Source organism: Maylandia zebra, linkage group LG18, assembly GCF_041146795.1.
Source record: "Maylandia zebra isolate NMK-2024a linkage group LG18, Mzebra_GT3a, whole genome shotgun sequence".
NCBI classification, from domain to species: domain Eukaryota; kingdom Metazoa; phylum Chordata; class Actinopteri; order Cichliformes; family Cichlidae; genus Maylandia; species Maylandia zebra.
In genome coordinates, this window is record NC_135184.1 from 29,460,820 (window position 1) to 29,481,966 (window position 21,147).

At 40.5% G+C, this 21,147-nt stretch overlaps 1 protein-coding gene and 1 long non-coding RNA gene across 5 annotated transcripts in view; one reads left to right on the top strand and one right to left on the bottom strand.

The window, feature by feature from the left end:
- rnf220a (ring finger protein 220a) overlaps nucleotides 1-10,213 on the bottom strand; it is a 162,466-nt gene extending 152,253 nt beyond the window's left edge. The window contains exon 1 of one of the 4 annotated variants that reach the window (XM_004565326.4): nucleotides 9,784-10,200. The gene's annotated coding sequence lies outside the window, so the exon portion shown is untranslated. Of the gene's footprint in view, nucleotides 1-9,783 lie in introns of all 4 variants that reach the window. The other 3 variants (XM_004565327.4, XM_076876416.1, XM_076876415.1) reach the window with 3 other exon arrangements.
- Nucleotides 10,214-18,037: 7,824 nt separating this feature from the next.
- On the top strand, nucleotides 18,038-18,871 carry LOC112436396 (uncharacterized). The gene is made up of 3 exons (XR_003025065.2): nucleotides 18,038-18,090; nucleotides 18,259-18,322; nucleotides 18,732-18,871. It is a non-coding gene; the product is annotated as an uncharacterized LOC112436396 (long non-coding RNA).
- Nucleotides 18,872-21,147: the final 2,276 nt, after the last annotated feature.

Sequence of the window (21,147 nt, forward strand, 5' to 3'; positions counted from 1 at the left end):
GAAGAAAATAGATAAGATAGTGAGAGGTGAGGAAGACAGAGGGAAGGAAAGGGTGTGATAACAGAGCAAAGGGTACATATCTCATCTCCCAGGGTGACTCACATAATCTGGCTGCTTTCTGGCTTGGTGGTCCTGCATACGCACAAAAGCATGAGTGTGTGTGTGTGTTTTCGAGGCCTTAAAATCTGTGTATTTGTAATATTACATGAAAAGAAGTGTCAAAAAGCTTTTTTCGTTTTTTTTAACTTCATCACTAAAAAAACAATCATAATTCTAGATGACATACACCTATGTATATCATCAATATACAAGCGCAATTACATCTAACGCAAATATGCATAATGTCGGTCCGTGCCACTTACAATCCCATTTGCCATTGATGGATACCACCCACACAATGTCTGACACCGGGTATATGCATTTTATAATAGAAAATGTCACAGGGGAACATTTACCACGCTGTCATAATTTGATTACAGTGTGCAAGAATGATACAGCTGTCAGGGCGATATTAAATACAAACAGCAAGAGGGGCTCTTCACGTCGAGTCTGCACTTTAACTGACAATGTTGTACCAATCTGCGAAATTGCGGTGTCAACAACAATGTGCATTTACATCATTCTGAGAGGGAATCTTACTCAGAAATTATGAGTTACTGGGAGGTGGGCAGCAGGTGGAGTCGCAGATTCCACATAGGATAACTGGTGAATGTGGCCATAAACGTTATTATTGGTTTCTTAAGATAATCATTGAATTTTATGATTGCTTTGTTAGCTAAAAGAAAAAAAAAAAAACAAGAGTTGGAGACATTTTAATGGTGGAATCATGAATGCAAGACATCACTTCAGGTCAGCCATAATCTGACGCTTTTCATAAGTTAGGATCACTATCTCTGCCGCCCAGATGTTGCAGTGGATTACCTCATTCATCAACATGTGGAGTATAGAGACCTAAACAGCTTGGAATGTTAGGTTCAGAGACGCAGGAGGGAAATTGAGCTCCAAACAACTACACTAGTGACAAAGAGCAAGCTTCTTTTTTTCTTTTTTTTTATCGGAGCCTTCCTTTTTGTTGACTGCTTGGAATAAATATTTTTCCCGCATGGCTGCTTCGAGTGTGTAACTGACGCTTTTTTGCTGCTCCAAAGCGGCGCTGAAACTTGTCAAATCAAGTTTTCCAATGTGCCGACTTGAGTTTTGGAATGGAACGGAGAGGAATCCAATTGTTGTTATAAAAATATCCTGTCGACTGTGACTGGTGTGTGTGCGCGCGTATGTGTGTGTGTGCAGGGGTATCTGCAAAACTATCGGGAAGCAAAGCAGTTTTTTTTCCTCTCTAATGGAGATGGAGAGAAAAGCAGTCAAAACCGCAGGCCTGTCTAAATGTCTGTGTGTGTCTGTGTGTGTGTTAGCGTGCACCTCCCAGTCGGTGGGTATATTTAGAGATTGTTGACAAGCATGAAAGTGCCACTCTTACATTCTATTACAAGACAGGCCAAGCTGTGTCATTCATCGCATCTCTGTGGTGGACACACACACACACACAAACACAGATTCACTCACACATACCAAATCATGTATGTATAGACAAATGAACGCTAGAAAAAATCTACACAAAGCCATGCAGCATAGTTTAACAGACGCCTCCATGCTGAAGTCCTGGCTTTTGACTTTAACACTGTGAGCATATTGTGTAAAAGCGAGACAGCAAAACTCAGAGAACAAAATATTATCTGACACTTCAGATACAATTTACAGCTCTTAAAATCCATCCTAAGCTTCTGCAATCTATCCTGAAAGCTTTGGTACATCATGTTTTAGCATAATCATTTCAACGTACACTATTAAACCTCAGCATGTCAGCACAGTTAAATAGATGCTACATTCAAGGTTTACACACAATATATATATTTATATTTATTAATTATATCTAAATATCTATATTCTTGGTAGCAGTCATTTTCATAGATATGAAATCAAACATGTACCCAAAAAAATCATAAAACACACACTATATCTCTGATCTCTTCGGGTCACAGTTTGGGGCATTTCAGTAAACAGGGATAGGTGGCTTTTTAACTAAGCATCCACATAATGTGTAATTGACACGAGTGCAGCTCTGGTGCCTTCTCTGAATAAGTCATTAACATAAATCTGTGCTGCCAGAAACGACAAAAGCTTTAAGCACAAACAAAGCTATAGGGTAAGACACACTGAGAGAGCACTGCATCAGCCGAAAGTAAAGACAAAACACTGCTATTTAAAACCCGACAGTCAGATATTAAATATTTGGCTCTGTACTGCTCACATAGAGGGAAACATAAGTAAACTGTTGGCTTGTATAAGGACATTGTGCTTGTGCGTGCATTTTAGCATAAAAAAGTGTGAGCTGACCTGCATACAGGTCCGCTCTGTATTCCAGACAGACAGCAGTGTTTGTGCTCTAGTAGATGTTTCTGTGTGTGTGTGTGTGTGTGTGTGTGTGTGTGTGTGTGTGTGTGTGTGTGTGTGTGTGTGTGTGTGTGTGTGTGTGTGTGTGTGTGTGTGTACATGCGTGTTTGCTGATGTCCGAAGCAACAGTCGATACTATTGAAATCTACTCATTCATGTCTGGCCGCGAGGCAAAGCTCAAACGTCCTTGTGAATAAGAATCACACGCATTTATCTCTCTCCTCTCTCTTGTTCTCGCTCATATTATTTGTCCTTGTCTTTCCGTTCGCCTCTAAAACCCTAATTTTGTTTCCAAATGTCTTTCGAATATCTCTTCTTGTGTTTCTTTCCTCCCCTTTTTCTTCTTCGCTCATCCTTCTCTGATATGAAATCTGTAGCCACATTATTTGCTGCTGCAGTCAACAGCTGCTGCAGTTAACTGCAGATGTATGCATCAGCAGTGAAAAATATTGCAGTTAGATTTAATAAGAGGAGCACGCGCACACATACGGATATCATCTTGGGGTGGATAATGACACAATATTCACCAGTAAAATCAATAATGATTGAACAAGAGTGCGATGTTCTCTGTAGATTTTCTTGACTTTTTTTCTCGCTTAACCATGAGCGATTTATTCATTTTGTGTTTTCTTTCCAAATGTTTAAATGCAGAAATAAAGAGAGTCTGTGTGTTTTTTTGGTCTTTCCAAGAAGCTTTCTGTGACATTCATTCTGCAAAGTAAAAAAGGGATTTCTTTCTCAAATGAGTCTTTGTGATTTCTGAGACGCAGAGTCATGGCCTGCACACAGAAATGATTCTGGACCTGTGGCAGGAATTTTTATTCATGACAGCAGCAGCAGCAGCGAGGCCTACTTCAGCGAGGCCAGCTAATTTCTGGTGTCAGGCAAGGCTAAATGGGAAAAGCACACTGTTCCATAGCTCACGGATCACCATCATCAAAGGTAATTGCTGGATTCTTGGTTTAACAAAGTATCTGCATGTTGTTGTTTTTTTGTTTGCTCGAATAATGTTGTTAATTTTTGGATGTATCGAATTTGATGCACATAAACACAGCTTTTCATAGAATTAAACATATAGACCACCCTGTGCTCTTTAGTTCTTTTAAACCACTCCCTGTGCTTTATCTATGGTGCTGTTAATATGGAAGGTGTACCTGAGTTTATGACAGTGAAGTTAAAACCAGAAAAGACCGTCTTCTGTTGAAGACATAATCCTTATAAATTCTGACTTTTCAAATACAAAAGAGCCAAACAGGTGGCATGCTTGCTCTCCATCCTGCAGGAGTGGAACTGACTGTGTGTGGCACCAGCCACCCTCCTATGAGTCTTTATTGCTGTGCCGGGTTGTACAACAACAGCCACTAATCTAGCAGGCTGGCAGGCAGACAGGCGGCTGGCCGGTTTGTTCTACAGGCTGCGTGCAAGCCAATTAGCTCCAGTTTAACAAGGAAAAACTGTTGCCAGGTACACTGTTTTCACTTACAGCTTTTGCTGCAATATAATCCTCTACTGTGCAGTAAGTATCAATGATATGACCAGAGAGAAACTTCTGTTCACGCCGATGATCCTTTCTGCTCATCACAGAGGTCAAAAGTCGGCCTCAGGCGGCAGGAGGATGCTCAAGCAACAACCAGATCCTTTTCTTATCATAAGCCGTCCACAGAGCATAAAGTGGCTATGTGGATATCAGTCTGCTTTGTGTGCAGATTTGTAGATGTGAAAAGGCGACGCTTCTGCAGGTGTGTGTGCACATTTCCACACTGGCTGCTTAGATCACCCTCCCTGTATCAGTCTTGTTTCCTTCTTGCCTGGATGACTCGCTGGCCGCAGAGAAAAATGATAAGTAGGCTACACGAATAGCGCCTGTGTGCAATCGATGGACGCAAATGCACCAACGGTGTCTTCTGGGGAGGTGTGCGAAGGAGAGAGGAGCGAGAGAAAGGGGGGTGGTGGGTGAATATTAGCTTATTTTCCAAGCAGGGAGCCTGTGATCCGGTTCATAGTGTAATTGACGGATAGGGGGGAAACCTGAGAGAGATATGATGTGGCGGCTGGGCGGGGGGGGGGATTGGGGGGGGCAAAGGTGGTGGTGCAAGGGGATAGAGACAGACGCACAGAGACACAGAGCAATATGGAGAATAGAAAGTATCTGACACCCGACACAACTCTCTCCCCGCCACCACCTCTTTCTCCCCATTAGGCTAATTCTTTGACTTTCTCTTGTTGCCAATAACGTCTCCAAGTGATATTTCCCTCTATAACGGCATTACCAGTGGCTGCCTTCTCCAATGCAATCAAACCATTAAACACACAGTGCCGCATCCCCTCCATGGAGTGATTTCCGTCCAGCAGAAAAATGACTGAACGTGAGCTACTCCCCTTTCCTGTCATCAATAAAAGGAATAATTGCATGTTTGCAGAGAGAGGATAAACTTTAAGACTGCACATGAATTCTCATTTGCTGGTTGGTAAAAGAAAAAATAATGACATCAATATTGGAGGCCTGTATTCCACATAGGTCCTTAATATGATTTAATAATGCTTCCATAGCTAATAAAATAGACAAAGCACATTCATTCATGTTAAAATATCTAGTATGATTTTTTTTCTTAAATATAAATCGATAGATATGATGACATGAAAGTAATTTGTACAAAAAACAAAACAAAAAAAATATAAAATAAAAACTTTTGCTTCAAGTTCAAATATGAAGTATTATACAAATCAATCAAAACCTCCTCATAAAAAAACAACTCTCTGCATTGCAGGCAGGCTGCAATTTCCAGGGAGGGAAAACATTTGGTGGGTTTTGATAAGCGCGACAGCCCTACAATATCCAGCCATTAAATGATTGCATCCGGATCTCCGCACTTAATTACGGTGATTATATCAGCGCTAACGCGACAACAATGACACAAAGTTTTAAGATGCAGACGGCGCAGGACGCACTTTCTCTCCAAGGAGGGCCTCGCTCTCGTGTCTGCGTGTTCAAACACTTGTTATTTACCGGCAACGCGTTTATTTCAATTACCCGTCTGCATGTCAAATAAGCTCCAGTGTTTATTAGCACAACAAAATATAATAAAACGCACTCTGGATTTCGGATGCGTGGGGGGAGGGAAGGAGATGTCGGATAAGTGGAGAAGGACCTGGTTCTGCTTTTAATAAAGAATGAGGAATTAGTGCATATTGATAGGACTTAATAAACGGAGGGGGGGGGGGGGGGGGGGGGGGGGGGGAGCATCATCAAACTAGTCGAGACTGAGCGGATCGTGGTTAATTTACTATGGGAGAGAGAAGGGGTGGGAGGGGGGTGTTAATGCGCGCGTCATGACGCCTTAGTATTTCCAAATGTGAGAAATGGCCTCTATTTGGATGAGAACGAGTTTGCGCGGATCTGAATGACGGTGAATTTACAGCGGGTTTATTCTGGGAGCTGTTCACAATGAAATGAGAGGTGGGTTGAAAGTTGGAAGGAAAAGAAACGCTTCTTGCAACAAGTTACAGTCCCGCCTTTAGGGGAAAAAAAATCTTAATTACTGTCCTCCTCCAGAGAGACGAACAAATAAAACACGGGAAGCAGCAGAAAAGCTTCTCACACGGCGGCAGAGGCGCACAGCATCTACATCTGATTATAGATGTGATTCTGGAGCGATCAGCGGTGCCGCAGTGAAAGCAAAAGTTTAGCCGGTTTCCTGATAATTAAGCAGGCGGGAGGCTTTCCTTTTATTCGGAACGCGGCGCTTCTCTGGATCCCAAATGAAATAACACCTCCCCTCCCTCCCCTGCAGCTATCGATCCGGGAAAGAGGTGTGAAATGGACATTAATTTTTAGTCCACTGCTCTGTGCGCAAAGAAGGGGAGCAAACGAGATCAGCGGCGAGCATTAACAGCTGACTGCTGAGGGAGAGGAACACAGAGGTGGCAGGAGGAGGGGTAGAATCAAAAGCGCTGACGAATAAATCATCTTTCGTTAGTTTTCCCTCGAACTCGACACTTTTCCTTCTCTTTTGTGCGCCTGCAGACTTTTTATGTAGGAAGGGCAAGGAGGGGGGAGAGAGACAGAGAGAGGATAGGCCTAAGTAAAAAAATAAAATAAGAAAATGAAGTATTTCGATACTTTCAATTACAAAGTGCACTTAAGTTCTTTCCCTTAAAAATAATTAATTAATCCTTTCATATTTTTGGATACATACATTATAAATTATTCTCATTATTCTTGTTCTCTGAATTTAATAACAGAGAGCACAAAATAGTTATAAATGAAGAAAAAATATAAATAAAAAAATAAGAATTATCTTAAAGAGAAATAAATACGTAAAGTATTAAAAAAGGCGTTTTAAATTTGCCTATGAAGCAAAGCCTGCTTCGTGTCAAATGACACGAGAAATAAGCGGCAGCCTATGAATCACCAAGTCTGAAAACAGCAGCCAAAAATAATAATAAAATCATACATCAGCGTCTGCGTGACAGAGTTTTACAGTCAGGCACGTTTAATTTGAAAAAAGTAACTATTTTAAAAATAATCACAATTAGTATACAGATAAAAATACAACTTTAAATTGCCCAAATTAAAAATAATGCCAATTATGCCAATGCTCTTTTAGTCCAGCGAGAGAAGCTGGACTAAAAGAGCCTTTAAATTAGAAACACTTTTAAAAAATGAAATTGGTTTAATACATCATTATAAGTTTCTTAATTCAAATGTAAAAATTTAACTGTGATTTGAAGCTTATTTTAGAAAACTGACACCACCACCTACGCAAAAAATGAACCTACTACTACATGCATGGATATCAACTTTGGAATATTAGTACTTTGAAATGTTATACAATAACACATTGATATATCGGGGGGAAATGGATAAGTATCGGAGCTTTTAGTGGAGAAATGATACCGCTAAATATGGAAGAAAGGAACGTTTTCTTCACCGGTAAATGAGAGCAAAATAAATTACAAAATTGTTCTGTCCCCATCGGAAGCCTCGGCTATAAATCACTGTTATCTATATGAGTAATTGGACATAATATGTCAGCAGCACATGTTGCCGTTTAAAAGATAATTATTGCTCGCTAATGTGTTTGGCTGGAAAATGAAAAAGGTTCGGCTGCTCTTTAGAAGTCAGGCCTCGTTGATCTGACAATCAATAAAATCAATCGAAAGTGATTCACCAGATCAGTGGATCTGGACCCGGAGCAGAGTTTCTGATTTTTATTAATTCATTCATTTATTAATTTACTTATTCATTTATTTATTTCGGAGTGGCTATAATTGTGAGTTCAATGACCCGCCTCGAGTCCACCTTTGCTCCAAAATGCGTTTTTACGCGCGATTTACTGCCGGCGCTGAGAGGACTTTTTAACTTGGAAATTACTGCTAATAGGTGTGCCGCATTTTTCCCAGAATCCTAATTTTATTATTCCCTCTCAGAAGCGTTCCGTCTTTGCCCACTAATGCGCGTGGATGAGGGCGCGTGCTCGAGAGCTCTGTTGTTTCCTTCTATGAAGTCCGTCATAAAAAATATAAAATAAAATAAAAAGTACTGACTGACAAGGCCAGAGTACAGGGAGACTGCGAACAGAAGAGTGAGCAAAAGTTAAATATATATATTTTTAACTATTAACACGAGCTGTTTGATTCCTTGAGTCCTTAATCATTTAGAGAAATGGAAACAAATAAAATTCAACACGTCAGGCCTGAAGTGGATAGAGGAAACGCATAAACTACACAGACTATAGGGGCGTGACATCTGTTTGCCAAAGTGATACTTAAATAAAAGAAACGATCAAGTTAATTGTTAATGTCAGTAATAATTACTTTTATTATTTTTCCCGCCGATGAAGCACTGAAAAATGTTACAAATGTGGTCTTCCATAATGCAAACGCAGCAGCAGCAGCGGGAGCTGCCGCTTAAATGAATCCGCACTTTGCCTCTGTGTGCTCGGCCATGAAGCTGGAAGGCCCCCGGGACTTCCACCGGCTGGGTGCCGCATATCTAGTTTAGGGGGAAGGATGTAAATTGCACTGTGCTCCCTAGTTAACAGGTGTTTTCCAACAGAGTTGAGGCCCCGGTGTGTGTGTTTGTGTGTGTGTGTGTGTGTGCACACGCTTGCGTGTAAGCGCAAGGGAGTACACAAAGTGGCACTTTTTCTGTTTAAATTTACGCCGTCTGTTTCTGTGAGAGCTTCATTTTAAGAGGAGTATTTACAGCCGCTCGTGGCAGCAGAAGTAAATGCAAAATCACCTCGGCGTCTTTATTCTCCTCCTTTTTCTTGTGTTCCTTTTCAAATAATTCTTCAGTAATTGTATGATTTGAATAGATAATCGATATAAATATGAGTTCCAATTTGAAGATTAAAACGCAGAAGAGTTTAGAACGATGAGTGATGCCAAAGCTGTGGAACAGAAGTCCTTCGTAAACTCCTCTTTGCGCTTTTTGTGATGCATTAAAATCTGACTGATGTGAGTGTTTATTAAACCCCAGCTAACGGAGCCAATATGCGGCCGTTTGAGCCACATGCCTTCATCATTACGAGCGTTAGTGCTACAGAGCAACAGTAACTTCCACTGAAAACCGCCGGTGGAGGCATTCAGTGAGCTGGAACCCCTGAAACCTTCATGGGAAGAACTAAAGCCGAACTTTTAAATAAATATAGTCACAGCAGGCCCGCGACTGACGCTTATAATCGCCGGTTAATAAGACAAAAGTGGTCCCAGAGGAGGAGCAGAAATAATAAGGCTGTAAAATTTTATTTCATTTCTCTGACTGACTGCAGGCTTTGGCGATAATTCAGGTGGCTTCCAGCAGCTGTGATCCGTCTTTATCTCCAGTGATGATGTTTAAAGTTTACAAAGTTCAGCCTTTGGTTGCAGTGAGATCGCGCGGTGCGGCTGTAGGGCGGTCGTGTTCGGCCATGGTAATGTACGCACAATGTCATCCACACACGCACAAATAATGCGAGTGCTTTCAAGAATCTTGTTCTTGTTTGGGGACCTCGCATATGCGCATGCACGCGCGCATATATAAAGAGACAAACAAATCTAAACGCACACGCATTCACGAAGAGATTTGTTTGTATAATTATGTATATGTATATGTATATATATATATATATATATATATATATATATATATATATATCATTCTTTTCCACGCGTGGAAATCTCCTCGCGCAGCACTTACAAATCCCCGAGAAAAAGTTTCCCGACTCGAAACGCGCTTCCAAAGCGGAGAGAAGCGGCGGAAAGGTGTGGAAGCACAAACTGTGTGAGCTTCAAACCCAACAATAACAACAACAACAACAACACAAAAAAACTCCGAGTGTTACTCACCTTGCCGTGGATGAATCCGCTTTTCATAAAGACGACTCCCGGGTTTCCGGCTTCTTCTTCTTCTTCTTTTTTATCCTCACAAAAAGCTGAAAACTTTTCTGCGGGTAGAGTATCAGCAGCTCTGGCCCCTGTGGCTCTTGCGCAGCAGCGCCGGAGATAACGGGAGGCGCTTTGGACAAGCAAAAGTAGTTAACACCTCCCTGTTAGTTTACCAAAGAGCAGCCGGAGAGGAGGAGAAGAGCGCGAGGGAGAGAGAGAGAGAGGGAGAGAGAGAGGGTGACTTTCCACAGACACACTATAAAGTGGGTATCAATAGCGCAATCGCGCGTGCAGCCCCTCTATCGAAACACCGAGAGGGACGATCAGTGCGAGAAAGAGGACTGAAGCCGGCGAGAGAGCGCAGGATCGCAGAGACAGCGGCAGGCGTGAGCGGTGGCGTGAGGGGGGAGGGTGGTGTGAGAGTGTGTGTGTGTGGAAGGGGGAGGGAGGGGGGTGCTCAATAGCGACGTGTGTGAGGCTGGAGCTGGGCTGCGCGAGGCTCTGAGAAGGGAGTGTGGGGGTGGATGGGGAAGACGGGGGAGGGAGCGGGTGTCCTGGGTCCAGTGCGCTCTGAGGTGCAGTGCTGCCGCGCAGCGCTCGGGTCGCTAAATGACTGACAAACACACGCAGACCGTCTGTGTGCCCCGTCTCGGGTAAAACTCCACACTTTCACTTCATAATCGTTTGCGAACCATTTTGATGTGAGCGTGTTTATCGTGCGTGGCCTTCACAGCGGCCCGAGTCAGGAAAGCTATCTTTCCTTCCCTGGGAACGAACGAAAGAAAGATATTCTTTTAGTAACCTAAAAGTGTTAATATCCCGAGAGCGTTTAACGTGCGTTTAACATTCCTGCCGTTTTAATAACTTAATCTAAGTGACATTTCGTTTTCGAATTCCACAAAAATAAAACGTAATTAAGGCCTTTTTTTGGTTTTTTAAGTTTTTATTTTTCTTTTCTTTTTTTGTTGGGGGGGGGGGGGGGGGGGGGGGTGTTTGTTTTTTGTTTTACGAATGACCAACCTCGCGCATGTGTGGAGACTGTTTCTTAACACCACACCATCCCATCTCCCCCTCTTGCCTCTCCCCTCTGTCTGGTGTTTCGTTCCCCTGGGTGATTTCCACTGCGCTTTGTGCGCAAAGTGAATGAATTATCCCCCTTCTCTCTCTCTCGCTCCCTCTCTCTCCCTCTCTCTCTGTGTTTTCCTCTTTCACCAGATGGAGAGACTTCTATTTGCCATAAAGCCAATGAAGTCCACCTCTTAACAAAAAGAGGTGGACTACCAGACAGTCTTATAAAGTGCGCACTAGAGACTCAAGTTAGTCACACAGAAGGAAGTTCACTAAACCCGGAGCTGTGCGCTAAAGTCCCAGCCAAGATCAACCAAACCTGCAGAATATTAACAAGACAGATGATTTTTTTTATTAAGTTGAGAACGTATTATTATTATTATTATTATTATTATTATTATTTAGTACAGTACTAAACCTATTCAACTCAGCCCTTAAGGTAAACGTTTTTAAGGATTTGTTGAAATGTATTTTCCTTAGCTTATGTCTTTTTTTGCAGCTTCTGGTATAATCCGCCTGTTAACTAGAGTCATATTTCTGAAAAGAAAAAAAAAGGCATTTGGAGTGTGCTGAAATTACTCAAACTCAAAGACACAATGAGTATATGTGCATGTTAGAGTGAGTGAAAGACAGTGAAGGCGCTTTGCTGTCCCCTGTCTCCTTCTCCATTACACTCCTCTGCTGGTCAGACGTGGAATTGACCAACATCACAGACTGCTTTACACACTTGTCTTCTAAGCTAACTTCTTTTGTGCAAGTGGTGCATTTTATCTGCTGGATTAAAAAAAACTATAAGAAAACAACTACGTATGGAAAAAATATAAAACCACTTTGTGACACCTTCATCAAAAACAAACAAAAACATGAAGGAGTGTCGACTGAAAAAAGGCATTTTTATAACAGTGTACAGACACAAAATAAAGGGGGACACTAAGTTTTGTTTTATATCAGAATTCCTGGCAATAAAGATTTATCACAGAAGAAAGCCCACTCGTCCTTAATATGCCACAAATAAGTAAAAGGAGATCTGAGATCTATAAATCACTCCTCTCCTGCTATAAGGGACGGTCATTATTATACACTTTTTTTCTCACATCAGCATTCAAGACATAATCTACCTCAGTGTGCAAACAAGAATTCCAGATTTCTGGTGCGAGGATTAACACAATGAAAACAATTAACAACTTGTGCAGATTAGACCTGCTTCTTCAGGTCTTCATACATGGCCTCAAACATATTTAGTCAGAGTGGTTGCCTTTCCAGTGGAACTCACACTTTGATCTGAGTTTCACGCTATAATATACTGATGTTTTAGCTAACAATACCGTGGGAAACGGGTTTTGTGTGTGTGTGCTGGGTGGTCTCCAAACACATGAGGGGCAGCAGCAGCAGTAGCAGTGCCATTAGTGATGTGTTGTCTTGCTAATAGGCTCAGTTTGGAGTCAATGGGGTGACTGAGGAAGAGGGCCATCCATGTATTAGATCCCCCTCCATTCAAAGTCTAATGGCACCCTTAAGTCCCCCCCCCCCCGTTGTTTTTAAATGCTGCCTCTGTGTGTATTGACTAGGAAGCAAGGAAGCACTTTGATTCACCTGCACCTGTTTCACTGCTCAGCTATCTGTGCTGCCCCCTCCCTTTTAGCTGAGCATGACATCACTCGAAACAACTTCCTAGTAAGAAGTTAAAACTTGACCAGTTTGAAATGGTGCAACTTTAAATGAGCTGTGGGCATCTGTTTGTTGACAGTTTGGACCGAAGGAAGAGCAACAAAAAATGGTTAAATTGGGTTTAACTCGAAAACTAGTATGTGCTGGTTTTCAGAAAGATTCTTGGGGAGTCTCTCGTCATTAACTGTGGTTTTGTTGAAACTCCGTACCTGTGTGGACTGTACGGCTCTATAACAGCATCACACTATTTCCCTGGTGCTCTCAATAAAGACAGTCACAGTTTTAACAAATGGTATCTGGCACCCTTTAACATTGCTGGCTCTACAAAGTGCTTTAAAATGTGTTTCTGGTGTGAACACACAACCACATTCACCTGGCGTCTTGCTACTTGGGTAAATGGATGGCTGAGGGACTGAATCACCACCTGGCCACTGATGGATAACCACTTGAGCCAAGGTCACTTCAAGAACTGCTAGAAGGCTTTGTGAAATTTAATTTCAATAAGCAATAACTAGTATTTTAATCAGTAAGAGTCTGCATCCCCAACATGATCATAGAAACCTCTGGGCAAGATCGCTGGATTAAAACAGCAGAAAAGTATCTGCCTGGACTCCCAAATCCTACAGCACTTCTACATGTTATTAGACTCGGGTTAGGTTAACATCAGGACTCGTTTTCTTCTCAGCAGGTTTCTTATATCCATCTGAACTGAGTCATGTTTTGGTGTTATGAAACCCCTGACATCTCCAAGTGATAATGAAAAGCCGAGCTGACAGCAGAGGGCCAGGACTGCCCTCTCGCAACCTGCTTTCACCTCGGCTTGGCCGGGTTTATCCTTAAATTGAATTCCTTTTTTTTAAAGCTCCAGAAGAGGCGGGTTAGACTGAGCCGAGTGCAGTGGAGAGGGTGTTGAGACAAGCTGTGCTCTGCCTTTGTTTGTGTTGCTTGTTGGCCTCACTATCAGACATTCGATTTAAATGGAAAAGCACAGAAAACAGGTGCAGTGAAGGCATGTTGCATCTTTTTTTGATCTGGCTGGTCTATAAACAGATAAAGACAATGCTTCACACCAGGAAGCCCTTCTGTATTTTATGGTTTGAACCCATAATCCTTTGATATTTTAAGTCAGCTCATACTTGACCCTCCCTACCACCCAGTGACTTTAGAAATACCCTGTAATGTCCTTTAACACCACATGGGACTTAATTCCTTAAAGAAACCGTGTTTGAGTGTGATTTAGAGCTAATCTGGACAGGCGACGGTCATTTCTATCTTTCCTTTAATAATTTACGATTGGTGGAATTTATAGCACTGGCTCCCCAGCCGTGCATGCCGCCAAATCCATATGTCTGTAATATAATGAGATTTTAGCGCAGCGAGAGTATAAATTATGGTGTGATTTGTTCTCTTGCTGTTTTGTCAGGGCACAGCCTTTGAGAGTGTGTGTGTGTATGTAGCTTGGGGACATGGCTGGCATTTGGCTGCCACAACGCTCTAATTGCTGACGTACACACAGATAGATGGGACCTGATGGTTGGTGTCGCCACTGGAGGGAGAGAGGAGGAGGAAGAGATGGGAAAGGAGAAAGAGGGGAGAAACAAGGGTTTAGGAAAAGAAAGAGGACAGATCAGGAAAGATGAGGAGGGGAGGAGAACAGGGGAGCAGATGGACAGATAGACACATGGAGAGACAAGTGCGAAGGAGGGATAATGTCTTATGGCTGGAGATCGAACTTCCTGCAGCTCCACAGCCAAGCGGGTAACCACACAGAGGGAGCCACATTTAGAGAAAAGAGAAGCAGAGATGGAGAGAGGAGGGCCAGACTCTGCCACATTCATCTCCCTCTCAGATCCGATGCTCCAGGGAGCTGTTGGAAAATGAAGAATTACATGGCCCTGATCAGATTACATTACCGAACAAGTGATTACATGCATTTGACTCTTGTACAAAGGAACAAAAATGAAGGAAGGGAAGGGAAACATACATGATCTGATTAATTATGTAATTATTTGGTATTTGCTCTGGCTATGATACATGGGTAACGTTCTGAGGGAAGGTAGACTGGTAATTTCATCAATGTTTCACTGCCTGCCATCTAAACCTGCCTTCATATAAATGTTGAATTTGTTCCAGTTGCCAGTGGTAGAGTTGAATACTGTACGCTTAAAGCATTTTCTATCATTGTATTTCATCGGCACGACAAAAAAAAGGGGAAAAGACGTGGAATCAGAAAACCTATGAAATACAAACGTTTGACAAAATGAATCATACTTGACGTGCCAGTTTCAGGCAACAATTCCTACTAAAACTGATCGCCAGGTAATTATTGTAAAAATAAACTATTTTTAAATATCCTATATGATGTGACATTAGCAACACATTATGTATTCAGTATCTATGTCATCTCTGTATCCAAGACTCTCGTCCCTCTCACCGAGATTTAAAAAAAAACTGCAGAACTTGTCAAAAAAAAAGAAAAGAAACTTTTCTCTTAAACTAACAAAAAAACTGTAGAGTTAAGTTCAGAGAAATATTGAGGCTGTGACAAAATTGCTATTAAGGCTATATGACTGGAGGATGGTTAGACAATATTTTTTATTTCAGAAAATAATAATATTTAACAATAAAAAATGTAGTTACAAAATCTGACTTGTTAAATGGCCATATGCCTCTGAGCTTTAGAGCAGATTCAAATTTTTCTGTCAAACTCAAACGTTTGCTTGCTTTAGCTAATTCCAACAATAACTTCTAGTTTACTTTGATGCCTGCTGAGTATTACATTTGCACAAAGCCTTACATTCACCATCGCAGGACAAAATCTATGTTACTCAGACCCCAGTAGTCTGGAAAATATGGCATGTACTTTACCACATAAACCAACTGTCTATTATAGCTTCAGAACAAGCTAAAAGAAAAGAAATAAACTAAAGTACCATTTTCTAGAGCCTCCCAGAGCTCCAGTAACCCGCTGCTTGTTAATATATGGATAAAGGTGAGGCTATCTATCTATCTATCTATCTATCTATCTATCTATCTATCTATCTATCACAGTCAGCACAAGATGTTTTAATATTGAGCCTCAACTGGAAGTGGAATCTGTCAAGTTACTAAAATCATGTACTCCTGCTTCCCGTTACTAGTTGTGTACACCTTGTTTTATATCAAACAAAGTAATAACTATTTATATGAGAAGAAGAAGAAAGAAAGAAAAAAGAAAAATCACTTTGTAGTAATAAAAATGCCTTCAGAAGTCTTATATAAGTGGCGCGTTCACCTCATATTTACACATCTCTATATGGAAATCAAATTTTGTGATATTTTTCGCCCCAGTAATGAATTATACTTAAAAAAAATTTAAAAAATCTTATTTTCAGGGGATTGTTTCCGTACAGCTTAGCATTTCAGATGTTCTTTTTTCTTAAATTTATAAATTTCAGCACTATATCTATAAACCTGTCTATAAATCTACACAATAAACAAGCCACAAACAAATACATGATTAGATGACGCTTGTGCAGAAATGTGTAATATTCAGCTGGCTTCAAGACTGGGAACGATCACAGTGTATTTTCTCCCTCACTGCTCTGGTCGCGCCATCATCTTCAAACATCCACGGGGAGTGACTTGTTATTTGCTCTGAGCTGTCGGCACGGTTTGGCTTTTTGATTAGAGAAAGACAGAAAGAAGAAGCGAGGGAGACAGAGGAAGAGAGCCGAGATAGTGAAGAGAGAGACAGCCTTGAGGCACATGTCAAGCAATGTCACAGATAATCACACATTGTCTTAAAATAGCTTTGAAAATGACAGTGTTAGGGCTGGGCTGGGGAGGGTGCAGGAAGGGTTTAGGGGTGTGTGAGAGATGCACCAGAGCACATGTACCCTAATTAAAGACCAGATAAAGTTAATTTCTGACATCTCCCAAGGGGAGACGCTTTTATCAAGGGCAACAACAAAATATGTTATCTGTAAAAGTAAGATGGGAGTTGGAGCGGGGCTAACGTGACTATCTAACACACTGCACTTTTATCTGACACACGTCTGCTTTGTTCTCTCAAAAAGAGGAAAATATGAGGGTCACTGCAATGACAGAAAGAGAATGACTAATTTTCTCAGCCAGTCAGGTGAAGATGGTGAAGGGGCCTTCTATCATCGTCCACCTAGTAAAACCATTCGATTTCACTCCAACTAACTTCCACATTACTGCTTCCACTAAATTGTCCCGGTTGCAGTCTGAGGGACTGGAACGTGATTGTTACACGTTGGTTAAAAATGTCTACTTTATCCACACAAAACCCTCCTATTTACTGCACGTTGCAGTGCAGTCACACAGGTCAAGTCTGTAGGAAATCTATGTTTTAAAAAAATTTCATTTTATTCAAAATTAACAACAAAAAAGAAAACAAAAGAAAAGAAATGCTCAGTGTCTGGCACTGTTATAACAAAATGTACTGACTGGCGAAGAGTCTAGTGTTAACTCTACGTGGATCCTAAAACGGGACCATGTTGTGCCAAGATGCTTATATATACATGAGCCAAAGACTGTGTAGGTGTGCCTTCTGCCATCAAAACAGGCAAATCCCATGTATGTAAATCAGGGAAATTTGAAGAACAGGTCACTACCCTGGCTCTTTGTCATGTTCGTAGAGCCTGTAATGAATATTTTTGTTGTGTAGTGTCCTGCTAAAATAGACTACTTTTGTTGGGGGGGGCGGTGTGCTTGGTCATCAACAACGTTCAGGTAGGTGGTAAACGAGTTAAAGTAACATACACATCATTGCCAGGACACAGAGTTTCCCATCAGATAACTTGATGGTAACGAGATAATCGACCAATTTACTTATGCCTCAGTCATGCAGACCTAGAGAGAGGTCAGCGACTACCCTGCAACCTCCAGTCACTAGGGAAAAATGTGTATTCCCTGACAGCTTGGGTAGTGGTTGCTGGGTGAAATCGGTCACAAACAGGCTTGGTGAGTAAATGTTTACTCTTATTCAAACTGATTTTGTGGCTTCTTTTAGTTTAGCACCAGGTTTATAATCTTGCTAGCTAGTTAGTGTTAGCCTAGCGTTGCTGCTGCCGCTGGGCTCATGTTACTTAAAAATGAACACCACAGCCTTAAAAACCTTACATAAAAATATGTCTGTGAAATTTTCTGTTGATTGTTTGAAATAAAAAGCATTACATAGCTACATTCTCGGCTGAAAATATCTTAAAAGGTTATTTTGTCACCCAGAAAGGGTAGTCTGGGGAAAAGGAGGATCGCATTTGTCGGCCACGGTTGTCGGAGCCTGTGCGTCCATTTTTTTTTCATGCTTTGTGGCAGCTTTTGAACATCTGTGACATCTATTAATGTCAAATCTAGCCTTTATTTAACAACATAAGCAAACTCTATGTTACAATTATTGCACAGCCATTAAGGATCAAATCGGTTTCTGAAAAATGTTCTGCTTTTTTTCCCTCTGCTTGCTTCTTACTGTCTTTGAGGCTCGGGACCAGCACTCCTGCTGTTGGACAGAAAGACATCAACTCAGTGGTAAGTATTTTGGTTTTCCAATATATTAGCAACTGTCAGTGACATTTATATTAATCAGGCTGAACTTTAATCATACTTTAGATCAGCCTGTTTTACTTATTGTTTTATTTGTTCTTTGGTTTGGGGAAGTTGTTTCTTCACTGATCTTTTCCTGTCTTCTGTTATTAGACTTGAGATATGACTGCACTATGCTGTTGCTGGTGACTCCAGTTAATTCTACAAGACATGCTGTGTAAGTAAACAAACAACAACAGTTTGATCTGCATTTCTTGAAAGATCACATCCCCCAAACTTAGTTTAGAGGGTCTACACTGTATAAAGTGAAGTCTGCAAGTTTTCTAACAGCAAAATTTGTTTTGTGGCCAAATCATTTTGCACATCATTAGAATGAAAGTTATTGGCCATGTTTGCATAGCCCTTTTTATGTTTGCATAAAATGATGCTTTCATGACATTATTGTGTGTTTGGATAGCCGTGACCACCACCCGACTGACAATTGGGACATTGAATGTCACCTCTCCGGTGGGGAGGGAGCCTGAGATTGTCCAAATTGGAGTCTGTTTTATACCAAATGCAGAAAAAAAATGTTTTAAGAAAGCAATTAAGTTCATGTTCCAAAAAATATGATTGTTTGCTTGCAGGACACCAGGAGAGATGAGTCCTCTGTCACAGATGGTGTGGTGAGTGAAGATGGTCGCCTGCAGGTTCAAGTTCATTGCATCTCCAACCCACATCCACTGGCACTGTACTTAAGGGAAGTTAAAGACTTTCTTCTGCACCTACATTTGGATCACCTGGATCCATGACAGTCATTCAGGCAGTAATGCCTGGACTGGAAACAAGCCATCCTTAAAATATTACAACATTCCAGCTCATGTGTTGGAATGCAAAAAGAATGTGTTGTTTAAATTAGAGACTGCACTTGTGACAGAACAACAAGTATTTCATTTTGATTATATAAGTAATGTAAGTACAAAACAAACTTGTGGTAGGCCTAAACTTATTTTCAGAATAATTACATCTGAGACTTTGTTTCATTGTAAGATTATAACAGTGATGGCAATATAATTGTTTGTTGTTCAGCAGAACAGTGTCCAGTATGTTGGCTGTTATACTTTGTTGTGTTTGAAAATAAAAGTTGGGCTGATTTTAACATCATTACAAAAAGTGTTGTTAATAATTTTTAATCATATTCAGGTTGCCACAAATTGTTTTTTTCATTCAGTTGAACTTGAAATGTTTGTCAGTAGGTAAACAATTAGTATTGTACAGTCAGGAATATCAAGTTATTCTTAATACTGTAGACTTGCACTGTATAAGTTGTCCTAAAAGTCATCTTAAGTAAGCTTTACTTAGTTTTTTAGAGGCAACGAGTTTCCTTAATTCTTTTGAGTTCTGGGAACTAACAAGGCTGTACAGTGTACTCAAAATGAGTAAGTTGCCCTAACTTGGTCATCTTACGTAACCTTGATCCAATTTTTTGAGTTCTGGGAACAAATGAGCTCGTACAGAGCACTCAAAATAAATAAGTTGTCCTAATTTAGTCATTTTTAGCTAAGCTTTACTCAATTTTTTTGAGGCAACGAGTTTCCTCAATTTTTTTGAGTTCTGGGAACTAATTAGATTTTACAGTGTAGTTTGAAATGGTTATACAAAAGGCTAAAAGGTAAATGGCTGCAAATAACTTTGTTTGCAAAACTTGTGCATAGGATTTTAAAAATATGATTCAACGAACATGTTTGTGGTTGTTACAGTAAAAAATTTAACTTTTTCTACTCAGATTTTATGTTTTTTGTCTGATTTTAGATCAATTGTGTTAATACAGTATGTCAAAATGAAAACATAACTGTAAATTCAGACACGTGAGGTTGTGCTGAAAAGGATGATACCAAACAAGGCAAAGTAAATAGTTTTTAAAGGTGAAATGTAGAGGAAACATCAAAAGTAGTTAAAAACGGCCAATTATACCCTGGACCCCAGAGGGCTAAACATTTTTTTTTAAAGTATCGCAATAGTTACTTTTCAAGTAATTAATTACTTTTACAATCTTGTAACTCAGTTACTAACTCAGTTACTTTTTTGAAGAAGTAACTAGTAACTATAATTAATTACTTTTTCAAACTAACTTGCCCAACACTGATTATAAAGCAATAGACCTTTCAGCCCAATTCTCTTTTTTCTGCATAATCCATCATATAAAATTGAATCAAATGAAAAGGTTTCTTTAAAAAATTGTTTTATTAGTTTTAATCTTTTAACTTTATGCTCATTGCATTAAGCAGAAATGCAATTATATGCAACAGTCTCTGACTGGAAAAATTTGTTTTAACATTTAAACCTATTTCCTGCATATTCCAGCGTATAAAATAAAATATTTTTTTGTCTTTACACCCACTCTTTCAAATAGCTACAAGTAAAACACAGCAAAAATAAATAAAATCAAAGATTCAGCAGCATTAAGTCCTGTTGCTCTTAAACCTATTTTTACCCATTTAGCAGGAGTGGGGCTGGTGGAGGTTTTCCCGGTGCTGCAGCGGTCATGTCAGTGGGGAGGATCCAGGGGTTTCTCTGTGAATTTCACATTCCCGTGGAAGATGCTTAGTGCTTGCTCAGATCTGAAGTCAAATTTTTCGCTGCAGAAAGAAGTTTTCTTCCCACCCAGAGTGTACAGCAGATGCTAATGTTTTTGTCACTTTTTACAGAATCAAACTCCAAGTAATGTCAGTACTTCCATGCTTTAAACGCTGCACGGTCGTACTCTATCCCACATTCCATCCATTGTTGATCTATACACGTCTGTTGGATTACAATAAAGCATTTTTTTTAACACCTTACGTGCCCACAGAGATGCTACCACGAGTGATAGCAGACAAGTTGATGTCTTCCACACAAAATTGAAAACAAACACAAGGAGGTTTTCAGGGCAGCAACACAGATGTTTGCAGCCAATTAAATCTAAGCAACCTCCCACAAATAGTCACTAACCTCTCAGGGAATATATTTATCCTTTGACCGGTGGTTATCAGGAGGTCAGTTACAGGTCTATAGGCCTGTGTG